This window comes from Xiphophorus maculatus, chromosome 18 (assembly GCF_002775205.1).
Source record: "Xiphophorus maculatus strain JP 163 A chromosome 18, X_maculatus-5.0-male, whole genome shotgun sequence".
NCBI classification, from domain to species: Eukaryota; Metazoa; Chordata; class Actinopteri; order Cyprinodontiformes; family Poeciliidae; genus Xiphophorus; species Xiphophorus maculatus.
In genome coordinates, this window is record NC_036460.1 from 2,113,471 (window position 1) to 2,135,299 (window position 21,829).

The 21,829-nt window shown below is 40.6% G+C and overlaps 2 long non-coding RNA genes across 2 annotated transcripts; one reads left to right on the forward strand and one right to left on the reverse strand.

Moving 5' to 3' along the window:
• Positions 1–37: 37 nt before the first annotated feature.
• On the reverse strand, positions 38–4,077 carry LOC111611938. The gene is made up of 2 exons (XR_002754309.1): positions 3,899–4,077; positions 38–1,135 (listed from the first exon to the last, which is right to left on the reverse strand). It is a non-coding gene; the product is annotated as an uncharacterized LOC111611938 (long non-coding RNA).
• A 5,912-nt stretch (positions 4,078–9,989) lies between these two features.
• On the forward strand, positions 9,990–17,576 carry LOC111611943. Its single transcript, XR_002754311.1, has 3 exons — positions 9,990–10,303; positions 16,222–16,322; positions 17,481–17,576. It is a non-coding gene; the product is annotated as an uncharacterized LOC111611943 (long non-coding RNA).
• The last annotated feature ends 4,253 nt before the right edge of the window (positions 17,577–21,829 follow it).

Here is a 21,829-nt window from a genome sequence, read left to right on the forward strand (position 1 = left end):
GAGGCTCTGCGTTTCAAGAAGGAAGTGAGGCAACAAATGTCTTTGAGGTGGATTTATTTGGGAGCTCCAAATCTTCATTACACCAGCACCCTTCCCTACTTAGTGAAACAAAGAAGCTGACATTTATACCTGAGGCAAGTTCCAACACTTACACCAGGTAAAGGGGTGATCCAAAAAGAAAAGACAAACAAACACTACTTACACAAACCTAACAATAAATGGTCCAAAAAATATTTACATGCATGCAAATTATTAAAATTAAACTAATCTAAAGTCAATCAAAAGTAAATATAACTAAATATACATCCTCAGAGTATTCCCCCTCTTAATGGAAGTTGGTATGCTCCAGGAGCATTCGTCTCCCTCTCTGATCCACCTTGCTGAGACACACCCAGAAAGGCAAATACTCAATTAACTCAAATTGAACTAATCTAAATCAAAACGAACTGACATTTCCCCTCTCTCCCACATTCTCCGAACAGGAAAGATGGCCAGTCTCCCCCCCACAAAGAATGTTCACCAAATGTCACAATATAACTAAACAAAAACTAATACAAACACATTTGAACTGAAAACAACATAATATCAATAATCAACATGGGATGGAACCCATGGTCTCCATCACATTCACTAACAGACAGTAAACCTCTTGTAATTGATCAGCTTATAAATGATCAATGTGAAGCATCAATATGAGTTAAAGAAGATCGTATCAGTCAGATTAAGTAAAATATCATCAAACTCAAAGCAATCAAAATTATATTTCTCTGAAAGGTCATTTCTCCTTTTCAGGGAGTTTAGACTGTATGAAAGGAATCAGTGAAATATACTATGAAATATTTAATCTGCTGCATCCCCATAATAAAACCTCAATTGTGAATTCAATGATTATTTTGCATCTAGATACAAAAGAATCAACCGTTAATTATTAATCATAATGAATAACAAGATCTGATCAAACCAGAAACTTGACGACCTGAAGGGATTTCTCACGTTGGATAACGAACCGTCTGATTTTCTTTAGCCGATTAAATTTAACTTTACCAAAGTTTTGCCGTAAAGCAAACAGGTTCTGAGTTTGAAGCGGATCAGACGCCTTCAGCCGCCTGCTGAACCTGGACTCCGGCCTTCCTCACTGTAAAATAAAACCTTAGACTTAAAAACAAGAAGTTAAACATCACTTAATTATCATCGACTTGCTGTTTGTACTCATCTTAAACAAGAGGAAGGAACGTTTGGATGAAAAAATGCTTTATAAGTTAATCTATTGAAGTTGAGTCCATGAAACAACTAAATAAAAAGTGAACTATTGGAAAGTAGTGAAGATTTTAGGTGGTAAAAGTTTAACATCTTAACAAACCCAGACACTTTCTGCTCAAGCAAACCAAAAGGTTTTGAACAGAACAACCATGTCAAATAATGAGACCATGAATCTTTAATCTATGTAGCAAATATATTTGCTACATATAAATAAAAGAAGTTTTGTGGAGAATAATATTTTGGATGAGTTTAAGAATATTGTTTGCAAAAATCACAAGGTGTAACTACACTTGTCTTTTATATGTTGCAGTAATTGGTTTGCATAAATTAAAGTAAATACGACCCATTTTCCTGCTCCACATACTTAGCTAGTAATTTGCCAGTTAGCTTCCCAGTCTGAACTTCTGGCCAATGTCTTGATTCAGTCAAATCTTCTCTCCTGTATCTCCTGAACTCCGATATTCTCCTACATCCTCTCTAAATGTTTTGCTTGCTGGTCTTCATCATGCTCTGAATGCAGTATCTGGTTTCTCTTACTTTAACCTGCCCAACTTGCACCTGATTCCCTTTTGATTCCCTCCCAGTGAGGCTTCACAAAGCAAACTGGTTGTCAAACTGTTGATCTGTGGCTGTTTCAGAAGATGAGGAGACATGGTGACTGAGGTTTAGACTCCAGTAGCTCATGCAGCTTTTTACTCGATGGCTGTCCTAAAAGTACATACCTTTAAAATATGAATAAATACGTACAATTCCATAATTATTTGATCCTGCGGTTATAGAAGTTTGGTGATAAAGCAATTCAGGGATTGTGGTTTCTTAATGTAAGTGTTTCTGCTACTGGACAAAAAACAGGGTTAAAAGAGGATTTAGAAAGAAAAGTACAAAGATGATAGTTGTTTTTACTGAGAGTAAAGCTGTGACTAGTTATCAGGACAGAATGAGACCTGTAAACCTGACGGGTCCATATGACCAAAGAGGGAACCGGTCATCTGCTCCAACAATTTATTAACCTTTAGGAAATATTTTTGGACACAAGGAGCAGAAACATCACAACATCAGATTTATTTTTCATCCTTATATTAGTGATTTAAAACTATTTTTAATTTTTGATACCATGCTGTAAACTGCAAAGTTGTGCATGAATTTAAAAACCAATTTTTTAAAAAACTATTTAAAACTATTCATTGTTCAGTGTTACCTCAGTTTAAATTCTACAGGCATAACCGAAATCATGAAACTATTTCCTAAGTCTTAAGTGAAAATATGATGCCACTTCTTTTTGCAAACATGTTTGTTGATTTTTTTCCAGCTAACTTCTCCTTTCTAATAGTGATGTTACGTGATGTGCCGAGGCTTCGAGGCGTGTGTCGAGTAATGGAGGGGGCGTTTCCGTAAAGCGCGTATCGAGGCTTGCTTCATTTAGGGGAGGAGCCGAAAACGATGACGTCCGAAGCCTCGCTGCCTGGCTGTACCACGTGACTGCTTCGGGAAGTGGCTCAGATTTTGGTGCGGGGTTTGACAGCTTTAGAAACCCCACAGGATCCATTCAAAATGTGGGTTGTTGTAGGCGAGTTGCGGTCAGTTGAGAGAGTGGATAGAGTTTTGATAGTTTGGATAGCAGCGTTTGGATAGTGGTTATTTAGTTTGAGACAGTTAGTTTGGTGTGTTTGGAGAGTTTAGGAGAGATAGATAGATAGATAGATAGATAGATAGATAGATAGATAGATAGATAGATAGATAGATAGATAGATAGATAGATAGATAGATAGATAGATAGATAGATAGATAGATAGATAGATAGATAGATAGATAGATAGATATAGATTATGAGTGCGAGGACAGGATAGGAGTAGGATGGAGCCGGCGAGAAAGAGGAGGATTTCCCCTATGTGGGAACATTTCGATTTGATAATCCCTAACAAGGTAAGGTGAACTGAAAATTTGCAGATGTGTTATGTTTGCTTATGAGGAACTGTATTTTTCACTGTTTCTTATTTTCTGTAAAGGTGAGGTGTTTATTGTGCTCCAAGGAGTTGGGGTACAATAATAACACCTCATCCATGTAGTGTCAAAAAAGAGAAGTCGTTTGAAACCAAAAATTGTGGAGAAATTGTTGTTTCTTAATAAAAATGCATGAAATCATCCAAGTTACACAAGCATTAGCCTATTCACTACCCCCTCCCTAGTTCCACAGGCACTTTCACTGTCCTCTGCCTGATTAAGCCCAGGCCATTTTTCTAGAGTCACAGAAAAACTTTATTACACAACATGCCATATCACATGACACTACTATTTTGGGAATAATTACAACAGAGGATACATTCAAACAATATTTTATTATACACATATGTGTATACATAATTTATGTAGACAAATGATTTCGTCCTACACCTTTTGTGAAGTCATTCCCAAGAGCCATAATAGACAAAAATTCAATGCATCACACGTGTTAAGATTCAGCTGGCTGTGATTATACACCTGGCCAGTAGGTGGTTTCGTGTGCACATGAAGCCTCAAGAAATGAACCCTTTCTCGAACCAGTTGGCTCAAGTGGTTCAATGCCTCATGAGGCTTCATCTCACCATCACTACTTTCTAACATCCGCAAACCAAAGTAAACTACCGGCTCAGGCACCAACCTCGCTGCCGTTCTGATGCTCTTCCATCCCGGCGAGCTGTCCCCGCTTCAAGCCGCCTTTCGACTCCGTTAACTGGAAGAAAACTGGGAGACGAACCGGTTTACTGGGAGAAACAGCCGAGTCTGGTCCAGACTTCCGGACAGCTGAGAGGAGGCGCTGCTGCCACCTGCTGGTGACTCCGAGGAACAACAACAACAACTTTTCAAATAAATGTTATTTTTCTATTAGCAGTAAAAATGGAATAAAACATGAAGTTTCATTCCATTAAAAAATACTTTCCATAAATAATTATCTCTAAATTAGCTGTTTGTTATTTATTTACCCAACATGTTTCTGTAATTTCTTTCTTTTTTTCACTTTGTGCTTTAATAATTTCTACATGTACAGAAAATCATAAAGATGCAGAAACACAATCTGATTGTATAATAAAATGAAAAAGGAAGAAAAGAAAAGTGTAATATTGCATTTTTAACATTACAATAAAATTAATCTAAAAAACTAATAGTGAAAATATTTTTAAATCCAACCAAATTAACTGTAATATATCAATTATTTAAAATCCTGGGGAATAAGATATGTAAAATAAAATGAAATTGAATTTAACAAAAATATTCAATCTTGAATAAATTAAAGCCTATAAATAATGTAAGAAAAAATCCAATAAACCAAAAGTAAACTAAGCTACATTGTATATTTTAAAAATTTATTTAATTCAAATATTTTGTGAAATAAAATAATCTGTATAATTGAATACTTTAATTACTCGACTCTAATCTGTGAACAGATTTGTGATATTTTCTCATTTTCCATCAACTTTTACTGAAAACTGTTTAAAGTCTGGTTGTGTTTAAAATACATTTTTTCAGTTTTCATCTCTTCCTCCATGTCTTTAACATCCAGGTTTTATTTTCAATAAACCAATAAAGCAGGAAAGTGTTGATGTTCAGGAAAAACAAACATTCAGCTTCATATCAAAACCTTTTACTGTCAATAAAACATCTGATATAGAAAAATAGACGTTTTTCAAAAGAGTGAGCTGACTGATGATGTCATCAGCCTCTGTGACATCATCAGTCACAGAGGCTGATGACATCATCAGTCACAGAGGCTCTATTTGACTGGCAGGCAGAACTTCTCCTTCACTCTGCATCTCAAATCGGTTGGATCAGGTCGGCATCGTGAAGAATCGCTTCGTACGATTAGGACAACTTCGAAAGAGAAACAAATTCTCAGGAATTTCTAGTATTTCTAACGATCCGTTCAGAAATACTACATCATGTTCTTCCACGTTGGTTTCGGACTTGGATATATAATTACTACTGCAGTGAAGAAGTTCAGCAGCCGGTACGCAGCTGATGCTGATTTAGAGAACAGCAGTAAAATGGAAACACCAGAAGACTGCTTGGCTTTCACTGTTCCCCAACAGAGAAGCAACCTGGATGGAAATGTTAGCTCAAAGGATGAGAACGCAGAACCTCAATCCTCTGCTGATGTTCATACAGTCAGGACATCTGATAAACCCGAGAGTTCGATCCAATCAAGCTGCAACGATGGACGAACCGTTGAAACCGTTGAACATGTGTTGACCATCGCCAGTGGTTCTGCTGACTCTTCTGTTGAAGAGCATAATATGAGTAAGAGCAGCGAACCGATCCCTTCCACCTTTGGGAATAGAAATGGATGTTCTGGATTTGAAGAACATCCTGAAGATGAAGTTTGTGCTAAAGAAATTAGCACAACGAAGAACGAACATGGCACTGCAGACAGCAGCTGCAACGTGGGAACGACGGGAGATTTAATGGAAACCAGTAACTGTGAAGCAGCGAGTGTTTTGGTCAGCTCAGATCTGGCTGAGGAACATTTGGCAGATCGTTGCTACCAAGACGAGTTTTCCAACTCGTTCGACAACAGCTGGATGAATGCCGCCATCCACAGCATCCTGAACCTCAGGGAAGCCAGAAAGTTTGTGGATGAGGATCCTGAGAAGATCTCTGGAGCTTTTTCAGCAACTCCATCATGCGCCAGTTTTCTCCATACAGACATGGAAAATTTAGGGAAACTTTTTACCCCAGAGGAAATCAAAGCAGTTCTGACTGAGATTGGTGAGAATGAACCAAATATGGGCTCAGGAAACAGGAACAAGTTAAAAGACTTTCTGAGGGTTATGTTAGACCGGTTGAACCAGAGAGGGATTGAAACCATGTGCATTTTATACAGTAATAACAGCTGTGAAGAAAGTGCTGAAATGTCAGCCATCTTGGATTTTGGTCCCATCATCACCCTGCCGGTCACAAATCCTGTGGACACCACCGCTTCTCTCCTGAACAACTGGATTTATTTGGCTTCCGGAAAGGATTGTTCTCTCTCCTCATCCAGCTCAGCGACAAACGTCTTCCTCCATGACACTGACGTGATAACCTTGCATCTGCCACGGTTCGGTTGTTCGGTGGACTCACCACACACCGTGATTCCTAGTACAACCATTAGCATCCCCATAAAAACTGGAACTCAGTTGTACCGTCTATCATCAGTGATTTGTCTGGACACCCTGAGTTCTCAGGCTGATGGCTACTACACCTATCTGGTGTATGAAGACCTGCTGCTTAAGGCTGAAAATGACAAGGTCACAACCCCGGAAGAAAACAGTGTGTTCGACATTTGGCAGAACGGGTTCATGTACATGTACGAGAAGTTTTCAGAAGGTCAGGACGGACTCAGAGATGAGCTCACAGGTAGCTCTCAGGAGAGGAGCTGCGGCCCTGAAAACGCAGCTGATATGTCGACGATGAATGGATACTGTGGTGGGTCAACACCTTCGAGCCAACCAGACAATCTGATGGAAGAAAACTCCACAGAGAGCAGTGACAGCACCAGCGCTAAAGCTGAAGACACAGTCAGGAAGCCGAGTCCCCATGCACTGAACCAGGAACATCCAACAAACAGTGATCTTGCTCCAGTCATTCACGTTTGCCAGAATTTCAGATACAGATTGGCAAATGTCACAATGCACAGCATTATGAACCTGAAAGTCATCAAAAAGTACCTGGCTCAGGATGGCCAGCAGGCCTGTGGAGCGTCATCAGGACATCCATCAGGTGCCTCCAGGGACAATCCAGAGCAAGAAGATCTCCCAACCAGCCGAAAGTCATGCAGTGTTCGGCAGTTTGACATCACAAAGTGCATGAAGTTTGTGAGGAGAGAGAGCGAACTTTTAGAGTTGAATAGACCAAGTCAGAGGGTTGGGATCTTTTTTTTAGTGAATTTTGTTTTGACTTTTTTTAAAATGAATGCTGTCAAAACAACCTGCAAAATACTGCAGCTTATGACTTGTTTCGACTGTGAGATGACTGGACCGGTCTTGACAAAGTTAGGTGACCTGATTAAGCTGAAAAACGCAAGACCAAATGACACCACGGCATCTCTGTTTGAACGCCATCTTCAGAAAGCGAGTTCTCTGAAGAAATGCTGCAGCTCTTGTACAATAGAGAACATCTGCATCCTCGACACAACAGATGTGATCAGCATGTTCCTGCATCGACGGCTCAGTGACGGCAGACTGCTTGTGACTCCCAGTGCAACCATTGAAGTTCCTTTAAAAATGGGAAGCCAATTGTTCTTCTGTCTATCCTCGGTCATCTGCTGTGAAATCCAAAATTCCCAGACGTACAATTTTTATACATATGTGATATGTGGACAAGAAGTGTATAAAATTGAAGATGAATTGGTAACCAAAGCAGATGAGGGCTGCGTAGAAGACATGAAGAGAAGAGGATTCATCTACTTCTACGAGAAGTATGCAGGAGGAGAGGACAAATTTAGCTTTCAGGAAAGCAATTACAACTGTGGAATCGTACCAACTGTGGTGAACTATAGAAATGAAAGCGAATATTATCTGCTGTCTGAAGACACAACAGACGATGAAATGAGCAAATATGATCAGGAAATTTACGGCGAATTTAGCATTGGAAGTATCAATGTGGAAAAGTCAGAGTCAGTCAACAAGGACCAAGAACGTCATCACCAAAAAGTAGAAGATTTTCTTGATTGGCTTATTGGTCTGTGCATGATTCATTTCTTATTACGGCTGTTTTGTTTTTTTTTGTTTCCTTTATTTACTTTTACTGCACACTTTGCCTTTTCTTTCAGTCATTATGATTGGGCGGCCTCTGCTTGGGTCGTCATTTTCTTTATTTCACTGTTCATACCAGTATCACCAGAAGAAAACCCAATCCTGACAGTACTCCCCCCTCAAGGGCGGACACCAGACGCCCGAACATGTCCAAAAAGATCAACACAACAAAGTGTGGAGGCACAGGACGGGTTCACCTCGGGGGAGGTCCGGCGGGCGACGACGGCGCAGAGGCGACAAAGGAGCTCTGGGGCCACTGGGAGGCGACGGGGGAGGCACTAGGGGGGCGGAGACTCGGGAGAGCACTGGAACCACTGGGGGGAGGAGACTCGGAGGGAGCACTAGGAGACTACAACTGTAGGCTATTTGGTCTACACTTCAGGTGTATTTAATAATTATCTAAGGTTCCAGACTGATTTAAAGTTAATTATAAAAGTTGCTGGATGAAGTTTATTAAACCTTCCAGACAAGAGAGGAAGGAAATTCCTCCTCAAAGTAAAAATCTGTAAAAAAAAAAAAAAAAATCAATATTTGATTGTAGCTGCATGATATAAATGCTTAATAAATTAGAAAATCAGAGGGAAGTTAATATACACTGCCTGGCCAAAAAAAAAGTCGCCACCAAAAATGGTCACACTCTCTAATATTTTGTTGGACCGCCTTTAGCTTTGATTACAGCCTGCATTCGCTGTGGCATTGTTTCAATAAGCTTCTGCAGTGTCACAAGATTTATTTCCATCCAGTGTTGCATTAATCTTTCACCAAGATCTTGTATTGATGATGGGAGAGTCTGACCACTGCGCAAAGCCTTCTCCAGCACATCCCAAAGATTCTCAATGGGGTTAAGGTCTGGACTCTGTGGTGGCCAATCCATGTGTGAAAAAGATGTCTCATGCTCCCTGAACCACTCTTTCACAATGTGAGCCCGATGAATCCTGGCATTGTCATCTTGGAATATGCCCGTTCCATTTGGGAAGACAAAATCCATTGATGGAATAACCTGGTCATTCAGTATATTCAGGTAGTCAGCTGACCTCATTCTTTGGGCCACAATGTTGCTGAACCTTGACCTGACCAACTGCAGCAACCCCAGATCATAGCACTGCCCCCACAGGCTTGTACAGTAGGCACTAGGCATGATGGGTGCATCACTTCACCTGCCCCTCTTCTTACCCTGATGCGCCCATCACTCTGGAACAGGGTAAATCTGGACTCATCAGACCACATGACCCTCTTCCATTCCTCCAGAGTCCAATCTTTATGCTCCCTAGTGTCAAGAAAACTGGCTTGGGGTTGTGAGATCTTTCCAGGTACACGCAGAAAAGGTATAAAGGCCTGGGAGAAATAAAGCAATCTTGTGATTTGATTAAAATAATAATTAATTCTCGTGAAATATGTATGAATACAATGGGTATAAGGTGTATAAGTAATCACTAAATAACTTTCTGAAATGTACTTCTGAATAATGATCTGTAACGATTACAACAATGTAATGATTATGTTTAATGATTATAATAAGTAAGGAATGTGATTAATTTTTAATGAATATCAAAGTGGTGATGATTTAAAAATCAATTCAAAAGGTTTTTAATACAGGTTGACGGTGTTTAATGAGTAGTAACAGTTATTAGTGAGTTAGAGAAAGAAGAGGAATTTATGGGTGAGGTCCTGCTGTCAGGAAATGTCGCAAGCAGTTCTGAACAGATGGCCAGGACGAACAGGATGGGTGGTGCGGTGAGGTTAGCTAAGATCAACAAGTTGGGGAAGGACGGGACTTTCCACAATATTCAGCAGACAGGAGGGGCCGTCGGGGTTTTCCGTGACACTCAGCAGTTATTCAGGAAACCACGTAAACTAAAACTCCCCATACACATACATGGTGGAGAAATGTATAAAAGCAGACGGAAAAGGAGAAGCAAGGGTTCTTAGTCCGCGGCGTTGGAGAAGAGACAACACGGAGAAGCAGATTGAGAGACAGCAGAGGTCCGCAGCACGGAACCACGGGAAAGTCAACACTCCGCGCCGCCTAGAAGGGACAAGATCTTACGGCCACAACCCTGGTTCCCGATTCGACCGTCGGTCCTGCCTCAACCCAAATTAGCAACAGACTTGGAGAAAAGACAAAGGTCCCGGGAGGAAAAAGAGCTGGGTTTTCGAAGGATTTGGACCCGTTCTGCTTTGCTCCTATTCAAAGGAGGATTTTTCCATGCAAGGACAAAGACTCAAACCAAGGCTTCTGGGAGTTCCTGTTGCTAAAGATCCCTTGTCAACTGGGTGTGAGTTGAATCTGCTCCTTAGAAATCTATCTTAGAACTTGCGACATATGTTAGGGAAAAGAGACAGGATAGTAAGGTTATACATGTGGATTTTATTATACTGCTCATGAATTATATACAATTGATTATTGATTTGTATGTCGCATATCCCTGCTTAAGCTTGCTTAATAAATTTATACTATAAAATTCTAATGAGGTTGGTGGACATTGGAATTAATTGAGTCATTTAATTATTTTTCAGTTCTTTTAATTAAGGTAAAACTAATGTACATGATTCCAGTAAATAGGAGGCTTCATAATCTCCTTTGGTGAGTGTAAATAATGACCCTGGGACTTACATCTAAGTCACTAAATTTAATCTAGCCGGTTCCAAGAGCGAGTTATATTTTAGGAAGCGAGCTACCATTAACAGGAGCGGTTATTGGAATTATGCAGCTGCGAGGGCTACTCAGCTGATTGTTTCTTAACTGAAAAGGGTCGTAGCTTCTGGATTGGAGGTAGTTAGAGCTAGACGAATCGCTTTCGCCACCAGTTTGAATAGATTATCTCGTATAGATCTCTCTTAGGGTAATACCCAGGTCTAAGAGATTTTCCGGACCTGTTAGACAGAGAACTGGTCAGTAGTCAGCCCAAGAGAGTTGTGAGGAAAGGGCGGGGCTGGCTATTGCGGAATAACAGACACTAGCAAACTGAAGCCTTTTTTTCTGGTTAGCCTTACTGATTAGAGGTTTTCTTATGGCTGCACAGCTGTTCAATCCCAACCCCTTGAGTTCCCTTCGCATTGTGCGTGTGGAAATGCTTTTGCGTTCACAATTAAACATACTCCTGAGTTCTGCTGTTGTTTTTCTTCGATTTGATTTGACCAAACGTTTAAGTAATCGCCGATCACGATCATTCAGGATTTTTTTCCGACCACATTTCTTCCTGGAAGACGATGGTTCCCCACCATCCTTCCAGTTTTTAATGATGCGTTGGACAGTTCTTAACCCAATTCTAGTAGTTTCTGCAATCTCCTTAGATGTTTTCTCTGCTTGATGCATGCCAATGATTTGACCCTTCTTAAACAGACTAACGTTTTTTCCACGACCACAGGATGTGTCTTTTGCCAGGGTTGTTTAAGAAATGAGGAGTTACTCATTGCATCAGCTGGGGTTAAATAACTTGTTGCCAGCTGAAAGATAATCGCCTATGCAGTACTTATCCAATAGGAGGCTTGTACCTATTTGCTTAGTTAAATCCAGGTGGCGACTTTTTTTTGGCCAGGCAGTGTATTATTACATTACGTGGGGTAAAAATATGACTTGACACACATCCTACTTTTTCAGGCAAACCCAGTTTCCATGGCAACCAGTAGACATCATGCACACGCTAGCTGGTTGCTATGGAGACCGGGTTTGCCTTAAAAAGTAGGATCTGTGTCAAGTCATATTTTTATAAATGGACGGAAGGGATAGGGTTGGGGTTCGGGGTAAGGTTAGGGTTAGAGTTAGGGCTCCTGAAGGATCCCATGCCCTCACACCGTGCACGGACACTCTCTGCTGGTGGTCACGCCCAAGGCCTACCTCTTGTTCAGACTTGTAGGGATCTGTGTGTCCAACCTAGGGATCCAAATCCTCTCAGCCGTTCTCCTCTGTGCTGAGGACCAGGTTGGGTTACATTTCAGCATGTAACCCAAAATTTCTTTCGAAAAATTTTATTGTTACTGTAAGCATTTAAAAAACATTACATTGTTGCAATTATCCAGAAATTTTTCAAGAAATTTACAGATTCATCACTTTAGGCTAAAAAGAGGCTAAGAACAAGAGTATAAAACAGAAAATCTCTGTGGGTTAAAAGTTGAGCAGGACCGGGGTGACTCCCTCCCAAGTCCGGAGCCGTCCCGACCTTCCAGACAGCACTGGTGCTCAGAGGGGATCCCGCCCTGAAGCTCCTTCCCTCCTGCCTCACCCAGAGAGCCAGGCCGCCGCTGCTTGGACCTCTACTCGTGGAGCGCCGGCTCCTTCGTCCACGGAGGCGCAGGCGATTCTTCTTGGTGGCTGTGTCCTTGGCGCGCCACCTGCAGCCCTTGATGTTGCTCTTGTTGCTGCTGCCATCCGGATCACAGCCACGGGGGGCATCTGCCTGCGCCTGCTCACCAGCAAGTTTCTGGAGGTCCAAATGGCGTCTTTGATGGTGGCTGGGGTGAGCCACATCTCAGCGAAGTCCTTTTAAGTCATTTTCAGCTGGCTCACCCCGTACAGCACTAGCTGTACATGAAGGACCTCCCTTGCTGGCAAGTGTGGGAATTGCAAGGAGCCGGCTTTCGCCCACAGGTCCACAGCAGCGCTGCACTCCCACAGCAGGGGCCTCACCGACTCCGGCGCGCCACAACCGGGTCGGGGGCAGATGGCCGTTGCAGACATGCCGCGGGAGTGCATGACGGCTCTGACCGGCAGGATCCCATGAGCCACCATCCATGACAGGTCCTGGAGTCTGTTTGGAAGGACGGGATGGCTCACGTTGCGCCAAACGGTGGAGGCGTCTCCGTACAGGAGGCCGCGCACTGGAGTCACTGGTTCCTTGTCCTGCACAACAGGAATAATAAAATGATGATTAGTTAAAATCTTGTTCTCCTCTCCTTCCAGTCTAAAATGTTCTAAAAATTTCCGAATAAAAGCATATGCAAGAGAAAGGTTAAAAGCTACTGGGGTTCTAAAATCTCTTATCATTTTTAATTTTCTGTTTCTTTTTCTGTCTAAAAAGTCATACCTGTCGTGTTTGTCATTAAAGCATAAATATTTAAGAGGTTAAAATCCTGTCCGTTAAAAGTCAGATTTGCTAAAAGTGCTCGTCCCTCTCTCACCACGGTGCTCCCCTTCACCAAGATGTGCGGGTTGTTTATTAAAATGGCCACGCCGTCATTTTTATTTTCATTGGAGCCGCTCCATATAGACGGCCGTGGCCACAAGTCCTGCCACCGGGTGTAAGTCTTTAAAAACGGGAGTGAACATTCTTGTAGTAAAAACACATCTGACTGTACGGAGGTTAAAAAGGATAAAACACTCTGGGCTCTAACTCGCGACTTCACACTTCTAACATTTATGGTTGAGAAGGTGAGAGTCATGAGTATGATGGCTAAAATCAAGTACGACATTTTAAAGGATTAAAACAAGATAATACTAAGTTCAAACCATGTTAAAAAACGGGCGGTCATTAAAACAACAGCGGGTTCAGAGACTGTCCTGTGAACAGAGCTCCTTCCCACATGGTGGTGCAGGTCGGGTTGGAGCTCCATTCCCCCTTCGGGCTCTCGGTGTCGGCCGTCTTTCTAAAGCCGTTACCTTGTTTGGGTCCTCCGGGGTTGATTGGTGAGCAAAGTGTAGGAACGAGACCTCATTGGATGAGCCAGCGAGGAAGGCTCTGGATTCCTCTCCGAAAGAACCGAAGAGTTCCTCCAGCCTTCCTCTCTTCCCTACCTTGGGGGTAAGGTCGGGAGGTGACTCAGATGCCGGCCTCTTAGCCAGCTGGGCGTCGGGGAGGGGGGCATCATCGCTGCTGTCCGTCTGTTCTTCCTCAGAGTCCGAGCTAGCTCCGCCTTCGGTTAGCATCTCCCCCCCCCTCACTGGATGTTTCGGTCTGGGGGGGGGCTTCCTTCCCCTCCCCGCACTCTCCTCTCCTCCAATCAGAGGACCTGGCGGGAGATTTGAATTTTCCGACCCAGCTGCGTCCACTTGCTCATTAGCCGTTTCCGTTAGCGTCTCTTTTCCTTTTTTCAGTTTATTTGCAAACGATTTTGGACAGTCTCTGAACAAATGATCTTGTCCACCACACAAATTACATTTCCGCCCGTTCGTACATTCATCAAAAGTGTGTCCCACTTCTCGACATTTACCACAGAATACTTTTTCACAAGTTTCGGCCAGATGACCATGCTCGCCGCACTTCCGGCACAGTTTGGGTTGGCCTTGATAGTGAATGTAGCCTCTGTTCTCCCCCAGGACTATCATTGAGGGGAGATGCTTCAGGCCCTGGAAGCCTTGGGGGTCTTCCCATTGTTTAATGGGGACCCGCCAAGCACAGTTCCAGATGCCGTCCACATCCCGCACCTTCATAGCCTGGCCTCTCACAGTGCAGTATCTACCCAGCCACATACAGATGTCTTCAGCACTGACAGTCTCATTGAACATCCTGACAATCACCGTTTTCAGGGAGTTGTCAGTCAGTTTCTCGACGTCAAATACTGAAAACTGGGTCTTAGCATTTTCAAACCGTGTCCAAAATTCTTTGAGAAGTGCGGCAGAGCAAAAACTTACATCATATCCCTTATTGAAAGGCAGGGTAAGGATACAATTCAGGTAATCTGGCCGAAACTTCAGCACCTGTTGAATTAGCTTCCTGGAAAAGTCCAATCTCGTTACTCTATTTTCTTCTTCTTTTTCCTTAAATAGAAATCGAACACTGTGGTGCCTCCGCATGCCGGCATGGCTAGCCGCCATGGTGGAGGCACCACCAGTTAAAGGTTTAAAACCTTTACTAAAACCAATAAATAGTTAAGAACCACCAATAAATACAAATAAAAGGTAAAAGATATTTTCCACTACTTAGTGGTCAATATCTCAACCGGGGACAAAATTTACTGAACCTCTAAATCAGTGGTAACAGCCAAGTCACAAAGACTACCGCTATCACCACCCAAAGGAGGGGACCGCTGTCTGAGCCAAAAGGCCGAGAAGATAAATACAGTTTTTAGACTTGGGGTTTCCAGAAATGGTCTCATTTGTAAATTGTGTTGTCAAATTTGCTTTGTACCCAGTGCAGCTGTTTAAAGAATCCACCCTGACCTTTGACCCATGGTTTGTCCATGGTCCTTACTATGTTATTATAAGTTGGGTTAGATGTCAGAAGATGTAAGTAAATCTCGGTGAGACGGAGTATTTAAGAAAAAACCCAAATTCACTGATTGAATTGTTGATTGATAGCAGCATATATTTGGATTTGTGCAACAAACACAAAAAGAAAAAAACTATATGAAACCTAAAAGGCCCTTCAGTTTGATAAATATTTACACAAACCATCGATCAATAAATCGATAGAAATCCAAGGGCACACATCAAAACATCAAATCTAAATAAATAATATGAATTGTGTTAACTATTTTAATACAGACTGATGGTTTACATTGTTGCAGCCGATTTGTTGACTTCAAGTTTTCGTTTCAGACAATGCTTTGAGTCAAAACAACCTTCATTATAAAACAGGTTATTAGATGAAAGAAGGGCATTAATAATTGCATAGTTATAAATTATAAATCTATATACTGTGTCACATAAAAATAGTTCCTCTCATTTAAATTATTTCTAGTCAAATGAGCCCAAAAAACATTAATTTCAAGCCTGCAGTTGTTGTCAGATGTTTACACTCATCAGAGACATATTTATTTATTAATTCATTTATATTTTGTTTTGTATTTTTAATTTCTTTATTTATTTTAATGTATTTACTGTTGTTTATTTAGTTATTTGGGTTTTTTTGTCTTACTTGCACTAGTAACTCTTAAATATTCATACATTTATAGTTTTTCAATATTTATTCTATAATAATTTTTCTGTTAATTTTTTTATTTTAATGATTTACAGTGAACTTTGGTATTTGTCCCTCTAAAACACTTTAGTTACATATTTTAACTACATTAATACACACAGTGGAAACTGTTAGCGCAGAAGCTAGCATCTGCACTTTTCCTTATTTTTGCTCTTTTGGGTTCAGCCAATCAGCAATAAGGAAAATAAATACTCCTCCTTAATTGGCTGATTTGCATATTTTCATTTTCTGAAATTATATCTTAGGTCAAGCAAACCTTTTAAAAGCGAACAAATGGATGGAGAAAACTGTCACCTGTGTGAATCAGTTGGAGAAACCGTTTTGTTGTCGTTTCCCAGAGAGCGACTCTGCCGCGCTGGCTGAGGACGAAGCTGCAGTCCGGAGCATCAGAGGTGGCCTGCGTCAGGAACGACCAGGTCGACGCTCGGAGATTCGTCAGGTGAATGTTGGTGGATTTTTCTGGACCAGTCAGTAAAATGAAAACAACACAAACCCACTCACAGCAGGACTCGTCATTTTTGTATCTGAATATTGCAGGCATGAAAATTAAGAGTTCTGTATGAACTAGAATTGGCAGCCATGATGAAACTAATTTTCTTTAAAGGTGACCTTTTATGCTTCTTTGAACAGGTTAGGATCCGTCTACTGGGTTCAGAAACATATTCGTTACATTTTTTTACACAAAATCATTCTTAAATCACCAGGTTTTAGTCTGGAGCTCCTTTTAGAATGAGCTGTTTTAGGGCCTCTGTCGCTTTAAATCCACGCCCCCAAACTCAACGTTTACACTCGCACATGAAAATGGCTGACAACAGATTTGCAATTATACAATCCTACATCTTTGAAAAGCAGAAGTGGAGCCTCCTGCACTGGGATGCAGAAACACAGCAAGTGGTTCCTGGATGGTAAATCAACAGCAAAACTCTTGTCTTTTCCAGCAGCCATTGTACAGCGGCGAAACCAGCCAACCAAATCTGCTGGAGCTCAGCTTGTGTTGCTAGGTAACAGGCTGGGGTTGGCTGTGGTTGCTAGGTAACGGGCAGTGCCTGCTGATTTGTGACGTTACATTAGGAGGTTTTTAAAACGGCTCATTTTCCACCGTTTCAGTGCGACAGTAAGTCGGGTCAAAAACATCCAGCGCGTTTTTTTCTTCTTTCCTAAAAACAGATTTGGATTCAGCCATGAACCAAACTTTCTCCAACAAAGTTTCTGTTTAAGTTGCTGGAAATAAAGCAACTTTTTCAAAACCAACAAAATAGAAAACTTTCAATAAATATAAGGGAAATGTCAGCGACATTTTAGGATTTAAAGTAATTTGTTCTTTTCTTTGTTTTATTGAAACCTTGAATGTTTTAATTTATCACTAAGCACGTAAAAAAAAAAAACGTTTCACAGCAAAATTATTTTGCATTTTCGGTTGTTTGACCATCATAGTGATTTTATTTTTATCTTTTCTAGTGTTTATTAGAATATAGAATAGAATAGAATAACTTTATTCATCCCAGCAGGGAAATCATTTAATTATATTCCATGAACTTTGCAGCATTTTGGTGGGAACAGGAGATTTTCTCTGGCGTTGACGTTTCGTCTCTTTCAGAGTGACAGAAATGAACTGGAATAAATGGCGACCGGATCTCGGCGTTAAGCTGAAGGAAGAACCCGCAGATCAGCTGACGACCGCATGAACCCAGGAGGAAACGTCTGGTAAAGAAACTCTGGTGTACCTTCACTGCTGTTTCCTGTTGCTTGAAATTCACTAAAATGTACAAACTGACTGTTGGAACATAAATGTGCTTCTCCAGAGGATTCGCTCCAGACAGGAAGACGTTCTCTAACTCAAACTCTCTTATTTTTATTTCTCAAACACATTTCTCATAACTCAACAAAATTCTTCTTTGTCTTAAGAAACTTTATTACAGGCACATTTAATCACATCTTTAAAACCATGAATATATTTCCAGAAATTTTCAAGTTAATATCTTGTAAAAGTTAATGTATGTGTTTCTTCTGTTACCTGTTTATTTAGACATTAACTGTGAAACTGATCAAAATGCCAAGTTAAAACATTTAAACAACACGACTCTACGCAGACACCTCATGTGGAAGGGAAGCTTTTCTACTGATGATTAAAATCTGATTTGATTTTATTAAATAACATTTAGATTTAACAATATAAGTCAGTATATTTATATCTAGTAAAAAACGCAAACTGCTAAACAGATTTTAAAAAAACTCTGACTCAGGCAGCATTAAGTTGGTTTGAAGAATCTAAAGTTTTTCACAATAAAAGTCATTAATAAAAGCTTTGTGTTATTTATAAATTTAATTTCTGTGCAAATTATTTCACTTTATTTTCTTAATGATAGGCAAAGCTGGAAAATTTTGTATCAAATGTGAAAAATTTGACATTTGAAATTCAAATTTTCAGTTTGTTTTTCTAGGAAATTTTAGATTTTTGTCAGAAATCTCTTTCTAGCAAATTTTTGACTTTAAAAAACATTTTTTAATGTCAGAAATTAATTTCAGAATAAATTACAAAAATCAGCACATTAAAACGTGAATTATGTAATTCTCTGTTCTGCCTGTAAATCTCAGTGTTCAAAACGTTTTGGTCGATAAGCTCTAGAGGACTCTAGAAAAACAAACATTACAAAAGTTTCAGAAAAACTATTTGAGACCCCAACAAATAAATACATTACTTCAGCACTGCTAATCCACCTCATTTGCTTTTGCAGCTCTTTAAATCTGTGCAGTCGTACTGTTAGAGGGATGTTGGAGTAGGGGATAAGATGCTTGCCTGTTACGATGGAAGGAAGAGATGATTTGATCTTCTTTCTCTCTCTGCTCTGCGTCTATGAAGCCTCATTTTCAGCTCCCCTGGGCTTTGGGGTCATAGTTCAGGTTTTACTGCAACTTTTGCAGTAATCTACTGCGAAAACAAGGCCTTGTTTCCATGGTTACACATCTTAACTGTTTGAAGGTAAAAGAAAAGTAGTTAGAATCTTCCAGCTGAACAACATCCAGAACCAGAGGGAATAATTATCCAAATCCGGACCGAAAACATTACAAATGAACAGAAATCAAACATGGCGCCACCTTCTGTTCCAAACGCACAGAAATCTGAAAACGTTCATAATAAAGACGCACCAATCGCTAAAGCTTTGTGTTTGCAAACTTTATTTTGGTTAGGGGGGGAATGTTTGTGCAAGACATTAGAGTTCCTGAAGGTTAGGCAAAACTGGAAATATCACATTTTCACACAGTAGACAGAAAGGCCCCTCCACCAGCGGTCAGAACATTTTGGTTCTCACAACCCACAACAGCTGGATCAGAGCAATAAGAAACCTAGAGTGACTGCTGGGTTCCTCTGGCCCCCTTCACCGGAATGTGCTTCAGTAGACGAGTCTTAGAGTGCAAACAGACGTGTACCGATCTCCCTCTGGACCTCGAGCAGAACCAGGAAACACAAAGCTCTGGTTCAGTGGCGGTTCTGGCAAACCCAACCAATTAAAACCCAGGAAATGATTCCTGATTTGCACAAACCAGGTGAAGTAACGTCTGCAATGTCAACAATCCAAAGCAACAGAATACCTGCTTAGACAACAAATTACATCCATTAGTTCCAATAAATCTGACGCCCCTTTTCGAATGTAGCCCTGGGCTTTCGCCAAAACGACCCGTTCACTCTAGATTTTCTTATGCTCAGTTCACATCTTTGATTTTTACTTCACAAGATTCTCTGAAAGCAACAGAACAAAGGCAGCAGCAGCAGCAGCAGCAGCTCTTCTTTACGTCACCAGATTGTTACTGTTAGAAGACCAAGCTAGCTGCTAGATGTTAGCACGGACTGCTAGGATGGACTAGTAGCACCTAGCTGCTGCTTTTGTCTGGCCAGTAGCTTGTCCACATTAGCAGCTAACTGCTAAAGTGGCTAGCTGCTTCTCTTGTCCATACTAGTAAAAGTATCTCGTCCATACTAGTAGCAGCTAATCTCTTACCGCTAGTGGCTAGCTGCTTCTCTTGTGCATATTAGCAGCTACTAGCCACTAGCCGTTGTTTCTCGTCCACACTAGAACTAGTAGTTTGTCCATTCTAGTAGCAGCTAATCACTAAATACTAGTGGCTAGCTGCTTCTCTTGTCATTACTAGTAGCTATTAGCTGCTACTTGTCCATTTAAGTACTAGTAGCCGATCCATACTAGTAGCAGTTAACTGCTAACAGTTAGCCGCTAGCTGCTGGCCGCTCAGAGAGAGAGGGACACCTGGTCACTTTGGTCGGCGAGTCAGCAGCAATCGCTTGACGCCCCACAGCGTCGAGTCGTGGCTTCAGGATTTGGGTCCGTCACACAGTATCAGTAGTTACAATAAGTAGCTTGGTCCCCCCAAGAAACAGACACACATTAGATTCACTTTGTGCACACCTGTGCAGGTACCCACACACACGCCCATCCATGCACACCCACACACACACACTTGTCCATACTAAGCCCAGTGGAGGCACTTCATATGAAACTGTAGAACCTGACTTCAACGGGCTGCACTGAGGCGGTTCAGAACCAGAGGCGGCTCGGTCCGACGGTTTAGTGTTTGAGCTCGTCTGATTGGCTGTTGGGGGGGGAAACCCAAACGTGAAACTTAATCCTGGTTAGTGTGGCGGGTTCAGCGCCTCCGAGTGTCCGTTCACCCGACCGGAGCGGTTTTCTCCCCTCCACTGGTGCAGCCCAAATCATGTTACTATTTATAGACACACACCGGATCAGTGTGCTGATTAAATTCAATAGCAGCTTAAAGGGACAGGCACATCAAAAACGAAAGCCAGGGAAGCAGAAATTAACTCCCGTCAAGTATAAAGACCCTAAACCCGACTCCTGGTCGCTTCGCTCCTGCACCGCATCAGAAATGCCAGGAATGAACTAAATATAAAATTATATAAGAAATTTTCTGCTGTTTTTTTAAATTAAATCTCCACAAAGTTTTTAACAACCAGCAGAAATATATGAACCAACTGGAATCGACTGCACTGAAAAAAACTAAATCTCAAATATTTTTGGTCCAATTTGTTTATCTCCGTACATTTGAAGCTGACGATAACTTTTCAGGAAAATAGGAATATAGGAGCTTGTATTACTTAAATAACTCTTAATTATTGATAAAAGTATTAGGGTCAGGCTATGAGAATTAAGTTAGGAGAAAAATAATGAGGAAAAACGCTGTAGCGTTCTGACAATTACGTCAATATTAAGAGATTAAAATTTTACAACAGTAAGTTGAAATAGTACAAGAATTTGAGAAAAATAAGCAGTAATATTAAGAGAATAAAGTCTTAAGACAAAAAGTCATAATATAAAGAGAAATAAAAGTCATAATAATACAATAATAGTAATATTACTATATTAAAGTCCTAATTATATAATAAAAGCTGAGGAAAAAGTAACAATAATGTGAGATTAATGACATTATTACCAGAATAAATTCATAAAACTCACAACAATAAAGTTGAAATAATATGAAGGTAAACTATTAATATTAACAGATTAGTTTTAATATTAGTAGAATCAAGTATTAATTTATGATAACTTGTACAAAAAAATATTTGGAAAAAATTAGGAATGTTGAGCATCTTGTGAAGTTAAACTTTGGTATCAGTTTTACAAATAAAAACTTCTGACAAATTATTATCAATAGCAGGATTTGGGCAAACAACAGTATTTGTATTTTTTCTAGTAATTTTATGACTTTATTCTGGTGATTTTGTAATAAAACAATAAATTTAAAAAAAGTCTTAGTCCGCCCCAATAGAAAAATGTCTTGATACAAGTAAAAAAATAAAATAAAAATCTGCCAGTGAATATTTTTAAATCAACATCCAAGAATCATTGGCTTAAAACAAGCTCCTATATTTGCTGAAAAGTTATTTGTGACTTTTGTCTCAGTTCAACTGAAGAC